We start from the raw sequence: 12393 nt of genomic DNA, 5'->3' as shown, positions 1-12393 counted from the left end.
TCTTCAGTGTGGCTTGTGGCACAACAGCAGGTAGTACATAACTCTTAGTACACACCATTGTTCTGGATGACTTTATCCCAGAGGCATTCACAGGATGCTAAACTGGCTGGTCAGTACAACTCAAGTCACACAGGGCATCTTTTATTAATCACCTCACTGGAGACTATCTGGGCACAATTCCTTCTGCATGTGGCACACCCACATGGACGAGGTCTCTCACCAGTCTCAGATACCAGGGCTGCTCCTTCAGTCAGTATGGTGTAAGGAGCTATTCTAAAGGATTAAATGGTTGCTTTGGTCCACAGGTAGAGCAGGGACGGCAAGCAGGGCTGTGAAAAGGAGCTGCTGTTTGACAGGCTGAGAAATTATGGGACAGGAGGCCGCTGATCCAGAGTGCAAGCTTATGCTGTGAGAGCAACGGATCAAGACCAGCAAAGAGATCAGAGAGTTCATTGGCTATGACTTGTAAGTGAGACCAGCCTCAAAAAAAAACATTAGGTATGCACACCAATAGAGACCAAATAGTTAGCCAGCAGGCCTGCTGCAAATAGGGACAGGCACATTTGTGAGCATTCAAACAGCCATTGCAATTTCTGGACTTGAGACTAGACTAAAAGATTATTATATTGATGAACATTGAGCCTTCAGTCTCAGATACATTCCTACTAGGGTTTATCTTAATTGTGTTACCATTTGCTGTTCCGTGGGAAGCCAAATGTTAAACCTTTACAGACAAGCTGCATGTGACGCTATGTGATTTGTCTTTCTGGTATAGGAGATTGATGTTTGAATTGCATTATTGATACTGTTTTGTCTGTATTGTTTCTTATTGTGCAGAAAGCATTATAGATTTTTGGACTTAGTTAGTGTTAGGCACATTTATGGTAAAAGTGACTTGTTATCATAACTCCTTTTCATTCCTCTGTTCATGAATAAGCATTGCATACTTTTATAACTCCTTCTGCTGCATCGTATCCTGAATCAACATCACAATATCACCACCCGCAACAACAGCACGTCCAATTCTGGGTAATTTTATACCTACAGATATGGCTTCTGAATTGGAAATCCTAGGTTTCATCTTCCAACAGGATGGGGCACCCCTCCTTCCCATTATCACAATGAAGTCAGAAGGGAACTCAAACAAACAGATGGAGCGGCCGTGCAGCTGGTGACGATAGTGAACTTCTTCCTTGGCTTTCACGTTCTGGAACTTACATCCTGTGATTTTTCGCACTGGGGGAGTGTTAGAATCTTCACACACCCCTTACCACCCTCCATGTATGACCTGCATAACGCATCACAGATGCCATTGCATCAGTCCGTCATGGACCACTACAACAGGTATGGCAGGAACTTGACTACAGGTTCCATATATGTCCAGGGCTGCACTGATCACCTCCGATGGTAAAAATATTGTTAAAGTTGTGCAACAAAACTTTTTGAGTTTCTGTTTCCATTGATATCAAATTTCTGTATCTGAGTGTCATTAAACGGGAGTTATGAGGGGTTCAGAGCAGGAAGATTATTTGTAATAACCCTGTACATTTCTTGGCTGACAGCAAGTCAAAAAAGTTCGTATTAGGACAGCAAGAGTACAACAAGTACATCAGTGGAGAACATAAAGCTATATTCACACATTGTGGAGCGACACAGGTTCAGGATGGCGCAGCGATGGCAGACAGAGGCAAAGGTGGTACAGTTTTTCCAAAATAATTTTACTGAACATTGGTATAACAAACATATATCACTCCATAGGAGGATTTAGTCTGCTTTAGGCCTCATGCACACGGCCGGGTCGGAATCCACAAGTGGGAACCCGCAGCGGAATCCAATCCTGGCAGCAGTGGCGCCCATGCTTACCTGCTCCGTTGACATCTTCATCCGTACTGCGGATGGACCTAGCAGCTCGCCATCGCACATGTGCAGTGCAGATTTCTTTTTCAATTTTTTTCCCTGCGCCGTGGTAATTGCGGAAGGGCCGCGGATCGGACGGCTTCAATGGAAGCCGTCCATGCAGAATCCGTGCGAAAATGAAGCATGCTGCAATTTTTCATCTGCGAACGGAAACCGCAATTGGTTTTCGCTCGTGTGCATGAAGAATCGATTTCCCATAGCACGCTATGGACGGTATTTTCTGCGGATCCGCGGTGCGGATGGCCACACCGAATATCCGCCTGTGTGCATTCACCCGTAACGTTGCATATTAACTCTGCGTAAACTGTCTTAGAACAATAGTAGTCTCCATATATCCTCTGCAACACTAAATGTACCTCTCAGCACTAGAGATGAGCGAACGTACTTGTTTAGGGCGATTTTGCAATTGAGCACCGCTTTTTTCCGAGTAACTGACTACTCGGGCGAAAAGATTCGGGGGCGTCGGGGTGGAGCGGGGGTTAGCAGTGGGGAACAGGGGGGAGCTCTCTCTCTCTCCCCCCCACGCCCCTCTGCAACCCCACGCTCACCCACGGCGCCCCCTGAATCTTTTCGCCCGAGTAGTCAGTTACTCGAAAAAAGCGCTGCTCGATTGCGAAATCGCCCTAAACGAGTACGTTCGCTCATCTCTACTCAGCACTCTTCAGCGACTGGCGTCTCTTGCCCACCTTTACCTCATCACACGGTGTCCCTCGCCGTCACATGCATCTCCTCTAGTTCCTCCTGGCACACAGATCTGATATCACCAGAAGCGTCTTTTACAAAGTCTCTTACTCTGCTGCATACATCACCTATGGCCGTAGGCCCCAACCTCCAATGCCCCGTAAAAGCAGCGTCCTCTGCGCATTTTACTGTACTTTTTGCGACATTTCACTTGGGCGCGGGACATACCCAGGCTGTGATTTACAAGGCTATGCAGCCTAATTAGTTCCTTACGCGGGCACACGAGTGCGCATGGACTCCTATGGAGCCTTTGGTCCGCAAATGTGCACTAAAATAGAGCACGTTGCAGTTTTTATGCACGCGCAAAAACAGGAAATGAGAATGAACCTATTGGAATCCATGGGTTCTACTCTGCGCACGTAATAACACACGCAAATACGTCCGTGGGAAAACTGCCCTTAGATGCATGGCGGACATATCTGTTTCTATATATGAATGAACAGTTAGGGCTCCTACGATAGCGTGACGTAATAGAGCTGTGAATGGAGTGCTATCGCGGGCTATCACATGCACATTTGCGCATTTTGCTGTACCTTTCTGCCCGGCCACACTTGTTCACATCGGCATGGGACATCCCTGCGTCATGACTGAACCGGCTGTGCAGCACAATTGCGCAGTTCTGTGCACGATTTCGTATGAAGAGGGTTCTTAGACTCCTATGATGTCTTGGGCGCGAACAAAAATAGAGCATGCCACGTATATTTTGATGCATGCGAAAATTGAGTGCAAAAACGCAGAATGTTCGGGAACCCATTGAAATCAAAGAGTTCTATTCTCTGAGTCTAGATTTTGCACACGCAAAAATGTGCACAAAACGGCCCGTCGGTAGAAGCTCTTACAGAAATGTCTACAATAATCCGGCTGCATGTGAGACAGCCTCTTTCAATTAAGAGAAAGACTGTTGCATAAAGTCATGATGAAGGTGATGTGGTTGATAACAGAGAAGAGTAGATCACATTAACCTCACATGCAGCTGATCCAGACTTTAGTATCTCTTTAAGAATTGCTCTTTTGTATCATCTTATACATTCTCTGTATCCAGGACTGCAGCGTTCGCTTTTTTTAGCCCGCCGCACGTAATGCAGGAGATGTCTGGATTTGACATAGAAGCATAGGACTGTGCGGGAAGCAGCTGGGCGCAGCATTTTCACTCCTGGCCATTATTTACAGTAAATAGGTCAGCAGCAGATAGCAAAGCGAGGCCTCTCACCTTCCAGGGAATTCATCGTCAGGTCATTCCTTTACGAATTCATTATTCACGCTCTCATTGGAAGTGATCCATCAAAACGGGCATCAGTGCAAAACCAACAAAAAGACCACCTGCCCAACTTCTGCTCCCTCTTTAGCTCTCCCCCCACCATTTGTCACCAGCCAGGGTATCTTTGAATATAACATAACTGAATGTATAGTCCGGTCCTTATTTTGGATCAGCACTCATTCCATTCATGTACATAGGCAGATTATCTGTTCTATGGGGACGACCAATCATTATACAATCTTTCATCCTTGATCAGCTGACCAGCGAACATTTTTGCGCTCTCCTAAACGACACAATCAGCCGATGAACAAGCATTTGCTCATTCGCACTTTTACACACCCTGATTGTCGGGTCAACGAGCATTCGTAGGAAAGTTTGGACCTATAATCAGCCCATTTAGAAGGACCTTAAAGGGATTGGTCCAAGTTCTAAAGTTATCCTTTATCCACAGGATAGGAAATGACTTTATGATCAGTGGATGTCTGACCCCTGGGAACCCCACCGATCCTGAGATCAGAGGTCTGGTCAATCCCAAGTGAATGGAGCATTCATGTCAATGACTGCGCGGGAGATTGTTGAAGTGCTTGAACTTGGTAATCTCCAGCGCTGTCATTGAAATGCATGAAGAATCCTTAGGATCGTGGGGGTCTCAGCAGTAAGACCTCCACCAATCATAAAGTTATCCCCTATCTTTTGGATAGGGGATAATATTATAACTTGGCACAATTCCTTCAAAAGCCGAAAGCTGTTCTTTTACCTTATCTGTATGGATGTTGAACAGCAGCTACCCTAGAGTCCACAGTGGGGTATTCACTGCACAGAGGAGTCATGCCATGAAATGAAAGGGGAAGAAAAATGGCTACCTTTCCACTGTTCTGTCCTCGTCTTGTCTATATAGACTCTACAGAGTACCAGGGGTGGGGAGTGTGTGTGTGTGTTGGGGGGGCATTGAAGTGAATGGAGCAACAGTATGAACTATGCTCCATTCACTTGGTACCAACTGGACCTCTGATCTCAGGATCATGAAGTGATTTTCTATCCTGTAGATAGAGGATAACTTTATAACTTGGAACAAATCCTTTACGGTCCTTCTACATGGGCCGATTATTAGATCTGATCTTTCCTACCAATGCTTGTTCACCCGACAATCAGGCCATGTAAAACGGCGAATGAACAAATGCTTGTTCATCTTTCTCCTTGTAGGTCATGCTATGCTCCCTGGGAAAAAGTCATGTAAATGAGTGATGAAATAATTCCTCCACAGCGCCACCTATTGGAATGAAAGCTACTTTAAGGGTCAATATCCAACTATCGGAGCATTATTCCATCACTTATTTGCCTAGACTCTGTAAAGTGAAGTTTGGGTACAGGGATGAGAGGAGAACATGTCAATGAAAAGCCTTCATATAGAGGGATAGCGGAAATCAAGCAGAATATGTCACTTTAAATAGGCAGTTGGCCAAAGTCACAGGGGGTCACGTAGGAGGTTAGGATAGGACATAAAATGGAGAGTGAGCAAAGAGTGTGTGTCTAAAATGTAGCTCCAGTACAGGAAGTAGTTCCACCACGCTAATGAACCAGAAGCTGGGACTTCCACTAGAAGCACGGAAAGTGGAAGGAGAGGCCGGCCAACACGTGGTACCTGAGCACACAGGTCTGGACCCTGAATACCGCTCCAGGTGTCGCAAATTACCGTTGCAATAGTTTTGGACAGTTATAAAAAACTTTTCAAAGATGCAGCACTCTCAAGAAGTTATCTTTGGCCAAGCTGGGTAGTCTCCTGTGATCGAGTGCACTACCAGCAGCATGCTGCTTCACCGTACCAGTTGTGGGGGAGACCGGAGAAGGAGGCTCGGTACCCATCTCATCACCCGGCTGAGCTGACTACTAGGGACTTGTCAAACACCCCAGAGGAGCCAACCTGGCCATGGGCCTCCGACATTGCCCATCCCAGTGCAGGAACCTGCTCCATGTTGCCTGTCCTGGTCATTCACATTCAAGAGCCAAAAGAGACGGCTCTTTTATGATGAGCTGAGACAAATGGTGCAGCTCAGCAAAAAGAGACGAATTTCCCCTCACTGCTTTCGATGTCACATGGGTGGAAATAGAAGTAAGCATGGCTTCTAGAGAAGAATAACTCTGTATACGTAGCACTTACAGAAGCGCCATACAGCCTCCATGCATTTCCATACAAGCTAGATACACGTGACTCGTCTGTATATGAAGTAGCCGAGTTGTGTTCGTGAGCCGTATAGTAAGCCTTCTCTGGCGGGTTCATATCATTGGTTTATTTGTAATGCTCACTGCTAATTTTACGGTAGATGGGGATCAGTAGGGGGACTTACCAGAAAATACCAGAATGCAGTTTGGGGCAAATAGTCCTTTAGATGGGCGTTGTGAACAAATCAAGATGCCCTTGAACATTTTTTGAAGGACGTCATGTACAGAGCACAGAGTATTGTGACGATATTTATGCTCTAGTGTAGATACCAGCGTCTGTCATAAGCGCAATCCTATCCAGGACTATGTCTATATCAGGTCTCTGACCTCCATGTCTGCCCTTTATTCCAGAGACCCTCTGCCTGGGACTTGGTTATCTGCTGCATTTCAAGCCCTGGACTGTCTCATGAATGGCAACTGAACAAGACTTGAGTCTTCCTTCTAGAACAAAAAAACAACAGGAGTCTGTTCCTATGTCTTCTGTAAGTGATCAGGAGGCTGGGGGTTACTTTTGTGAAAAGTACTGTATGCTAGGGGAGAAGACAGAGAGTAGGGGCCCTTATAGTATGTGGGCCCCTTACTATAACTCTCTAGTCAATTCTTCATCTGGTGGATCAGAATCTACTTTATTCATCACTAATATCGTGCATAGGCCATCTTGGTGCACTTTTTTGTGATGCTACCGGGCCCTTGAGCATTAGGGGGCCTAAAAGCCACTCTATCATATAAGAAAACACCAGTATTATATAAATGCACATGGATGGTTGAGGTACCATGTTACAGATTTTGCATTGGGGCCCCTTACATTTAGCCTCTGCCTAATCTTTTAAGATTCTAGCAATGTCCCTGGTTGTATTGATGTTTTTTTTAAGAGACCCAATGATGCAGAAGAAAGTTGTGGGAAGCCCCCATACTGAACTTTTGCATCCGGGCCTTGAGCCTTTAGCTACGCCACTGATTTATGGTCTGTACGACCAGATGAATGCAGAGATCAGGATTCTCATGGCAAATATTGAGAAGTCTAGAGACAGCTATTCAAGACAAGCCAGTCCACTTGCTATTGCCATATTAGAGTATATGATCATCACAGAAGGGGTTCGCTTGCCCAGGACTTCTTACATCTAAGCATACATCCAGTGCCAAGAATGCATCTTGCTCTGGAAGACTTGGTGCAAAGACAATCACTGACCATTTTTCAGTTTATGCATAAAGTGTATCTATAGATAAAGTTGAGTTAATTTGTAAATAACTTGTATTACTTATCTTGTACTGATCTTAAACTACAGCTTGTTTAATACTTCAGAGCTGTACTCATTATTGCGCTAGTGGAGTTACTGTGTACATACATTACATATCCTGTACTAATCCTGAGTTATATCCTGTATTATACCCGAGAGCTGCACTCACTATTCTGCTGTTGGAGTCACTGTGTACATACAATACTTATCCTGCACTGATCCTAAGTTGCATCCTGTATTATACTGCAGAGCTGCACTCACTATTCTGCTGGTGGAGTCACTGTGTACATACAATACTTATCCTGCACTGATCCTGAGTTGCATCCTGTATTATACTGCAGAGCTGCACTCACTATTCTGCTGGTGGAGTCACTGTGTACATACAATACTTATCCTGCACTGATCCTGAGTTGCATCCTGTATTATACTGCAGAGCTGCACTCACTATTCTGCTGGTGGAGTCACTGTGTACATACAATACTTATCCTGTACTGATCCTGAGTTGCATCCTGTAATATACTGCAGAGCTGCACTCACTATTCTGCTGGTGGAGTCACTGTGTACACACATTACTTATCCTGTAGTGGTCCTGAGTTACATACTGTATTATACTCCAGAGCTGCACTCACTATTCGGCTGGTGGAGTCACTGTGTACGTACATTACTTATCCTGTACTGATCCTGAGTTACATCCTGTATTATACTCCAGAGCTGCACTCACTATTCTGCTGGTGCAGTCACTGTGTACATATATTACTTATCCTGTACTGATCCTGAGTTACATCCTGTATTATACTCCAGAGCTGCACTCACTATTCTGCTAGTGGAGTCACTGTGTACATACATTACTTATCCTGTACTGCTGTATTATACTCCAGAGCTGCACTCACTATTCTGCTGGTGGGGTCACAGTGTACATACATTACATATCCTGTACTGATCCTGAGTTACATCTTGTATTATACTCCAGAGCTGCACTCACTGTTCTGCTGGCGAAGTCACTGTGTACATACATTACTTATCCTGTACTGATCCTGAGTTACATCCTGTATTATACTTCAGAGCTGCACTCACTATTCTGCTAGTGGAGTCACTGTGTACATACATTACTAATCCTGTACTAATCCTGAGTAACATCCTATATTCTACTCCAGAGCTGCACTCACTATTCGGCTGGTGGAGTCACTGTGTACATACATTACTTATCCTGTACTGACCCTGAGTTATATCCTGTATTATACCCCAGAGCTGCACTCACTATTCTGCTGGTGGAGTCACTGTGTACATACATTACTTATCCTGTACTGATCCTGAGTTACATCATGTATTATACTCCAGAGCTGCACTCACTATTCTGCTTATGGACTCACTGTGTACATACATTACATATCCTGTACTAATTCTGAGTTACATCCTGTAGATCTTTTATTATAAAAGTAAAAAAACACAGCAAAGACAAACTGTAACAATAAAAATAACCATATAAAGCAATATAAGGCCCTTCCCCCACAGTCCGTGATCCATAACAAGGTAAATGTCCATATCCGGGCTTCCCCCCGCCGTACACACCCACACACATACACACTCTACATGTAACACTATATACAACCATATACCTAAAGTATAAAACTAAGGAATCTACACCTCCAGGTCCAGCCGTACCGCACTGTACCCACACAGAACAAATGTAAGCAATAACACAAATAGCAAGATAAATAACCAAATATAAACAGAAAGACCGGGCCAAACTGGCATAAAAGAACTAACTAAAAATATATGTAATTTTTTTTTATTTTTTTTGGGTCCCCAGTGCAGCTTGGGGGCCAAGCCTGCTCCATCAGTCCGTGCCCAGAGTTCAGTTCAGGACGTGCCCAGCCACACCAGGGTTTTTTTTTTGTTTTTTTTTTAAATAAATAGTACCACACTGTGCCCGCCGCAGCCTGGGGGCCATGCCCGCTCCACCAGTCCGTGCCCAGAGTTCAATGTTCGGGACGTGCCAGGCTACGGCTGAAGGCGTGAATCCCACTCCCCCCAACTCCCCACCCAACCTAACTACCACCCAAAATGTGAATATATACAATATACAATATATACAAACCATAGTACACTCCAACCAACATACATAATATATACTATACACATAACCCGAAAGCCTAAGGTCGGCTCTCCTGCAGCCCTACTTCATTCCATTTTGCCCAAATCAAAACAAAAAGCTTCATGGTGCACTCACAGCCCGCCACCGGGATTGGAGGTGATAAGCCGGGCACAGACATCAAAATGTACTATCCCTTGAATTTAAAAAAGGTTTCCCTATTCTCTCCCTAATTTGCCCTAGATTGTCCTTAGTCTGCCCCTCAGTCTGACCCTTCATGGAAAACTGTCCCTGCCCTATCCCTCCTCTCTCCCTATCCTGTCCCTCCTCTCTCCCTACTCTGCCCCTAGAAGATTAAGAAAAGACTGTCCCTAACGAAATACAAGCCCTCTCCATAGGAGAGAAGCCTTAGATGTGCCCAGCCTCTCATACTCCAAAGAACGTACCTTCACCAGGTCACCCAGGATGTTCCTACATACCGTATCCACGGGGAGGACTTTCAGTTCCGTCGAGATTAAACACCGTGCACTCCAGATGTGGAACCTGACCACTAGGCTAACTAGAAATAAAGTGCAGCGGTCCCTGCCACCAAGGCCTCTGAAGGCTCCATAAGCCCACTCCGCATAGGAGAGGTGTGCCAGCTGACGCCAGCCTATGGAGACCCCTACCCGTTGGTATACCTCTGTATTAAAGGGGCACTGAAGCAGGAAATGCTCCATGCTTTCCAGCACGTCGCTGCACTCCTGACGGGGGCAACCCCTGTCAATCAGAGGCCTGCTCTTCAAGTTACCCCTTACATACAGTCTCCCGTGAAAGCAGCGCCAAGCCAAGTCCCAAAACTTCAAGGGGACCCGGGTTGAATTCAGTAAACGTAACCCTCCCTCCAGGTCCCGACTTGGGCAGTCCTTGAGCGCCAGGGGCTTCTGGAAATGGGTCAACAGGACTCTTTCGTCGAGGAGCCTCCTCGTGAGAGTCCTGATCTCCCACATCCCCAGACCCCACCGGCGTATCACCTTCAGAACCAAGGTAGCATAAGCCGGGAGATGTCCGTGCTGCGTGCGAAGGTCCTTCACTCGCCCTCCTGTCTCCCATTCCTGGAAGAAGGGCCGAAACCATCCCCTGCAGGAGTAGACCCACGGAGGAGCCCTCTCCTGCCAGAGGTTGCCTATGTTGATCTTAAAAAAGGTGTCTACAAGAAACACCACGGGGTTGACCATAGATAACCCCCCTAGTCTCCTCGTGCGGTATGTAACATCTCTCCTGATCAGGTTCAACCTGTTCCCCCACAACATTAGGAAGAACAGGTTGTAGACCCGGGTCCAGAGAGGTTCTGGCAAAATGCATACGCTGCCCAGGTAGATGAATAACGGGAGCAGGTATGTTTTGATCAGGCTAATTCTTTCCCGAAGGGTCAAAGACCAACCCTTCCACTGATTTACCTTCTGAGTGGCACCATCCAGCCTGTCTACCCAATTTTGCATGGGGTAATCCCCCTGGCCAAATTTGATGCCAAGAACTTTTGCTGAAGTCTGGGGCACTGGAAGAGTGTCCGGGAGATCAAACGCAGGATCCCCCCTTCCTAACCAGAGACTTTCGCACTTATCCCAGTTGACTCTGGACCCGGATGCCTCCGAGTAGCCATCCACCTCTGATACCACAAACTCTGCCTCCTCCCTTGAGGATACGAAGAGCGTGACATCATCAGCGTATGCCACTGCCCTCAGGGTAGCCTCCGGCACCGCCCGGTCCATCCCGACCCCTGCTATTGGTCCACGATCAACCCTCCTAAGGAAGGGATCTATCGCAAACACATACAACAGGGGACTTAGAGGACAGCCCTGACGGACGCCAGACCCCACCTCAAAAGGGCGGCCAAGCCAGCCGTTCACCAGCGGGAAAGTCTCAGCCCCTGCATACAATGTTCGCAGCCAATCAACAAACCCCACTGGCAGGCCGTATCTCAGAAGGACCGACCAGAGGTACTCATGATTAACCCGATCAAACGCTTTGGCCTGATCCAAGGACAGCAAGTACCCCTCCCAGTGACCAGCTCTACCCTGCTCCACTGCCTCCCGGACACCGAGAACAGCACTAAAGATGCTACGGCCTGGAACAGAGCAATGCTGGGCCCCCGAGAGGAGCCGGGGTGCAAACTTGACCAACCGATTAAACAGCACTTTTGCCAGAACCTTCCTGTCCGTATTGAGAAGCGCTATGGGACGCCAGTTCTCAATACGGCTCGAGTCTTTACCCTTTGACAGAAGGATCAAAGCTGACCTCCTCATTGACTTTGGCAGAGTGCCCGAGGAAAGACACTCATTTAATACCTCCTTCAAGAGGGGACTCAAGAGGTCCTTGAAGGTCTTATAATACTCGGATGTTAGTCCATCCGGTCCTGGCGACTTTTTGAGCCGGAGCCCATCAATTGCCAGTTTAACTTCCTCTATTTTGATCGCTTTTGTCAAAACATCAAGAGAGGTGTCTACCCCCGGCTCAGGGACAGTTTCAGCCAGAAAAGCCGACATCACTTCCGAATCTAGATCCCTCTTTCCCAAGAGTTGCGAGTAGTAGGATCTGACGACCTCCAGAATCCCTGATCTGGATCGATTCAGGGATCCTGTACTGTCAATCAGTCCAGTGACCACTTTACTATTCACTGACATCCTACAGTTTCTGTAAGGGTCGGGCGAGCGGTACTTCCCGAAATCCCTCTCAAAAACCAAGGATGCGTGTCTATCGTACTGGCACTTCTTGAGCAAAGATTTCACTCTGGAGATCTCCTCGCGGCTACCTCCAGTCGAAACGAGATGTTCGAGTTTCCTCCTCAGGCCGTTGTACAGGCGGTACCTGTCCAGGCATCTGAGGTTGGAGAGCTCTCGGAAGAACCTCGCCGCCCTCCTCTTGAACATCTCCCACCACTCTGACTT

The sequence above is a fragment of the Eleutherodactylus coqui genome, chromosome 7 (assembly GCF_035609145.1).
Source record: "Eleutherodactylus coqui strain aEleCoq1 chromosome 7, aEleCoq1.hap1, whole genome shotgun sequence".
In the NCBI taxonomy this organism is placed as follows: Eukaryota; Metazoa; Chordata; class Amphibia; order Anura; family Eleutherodactylidae; genus Eleutherodactylus; species Eleutherodactylus coqui.
This window is presented reverse-complemented; position numbering follows the sequence as displayed.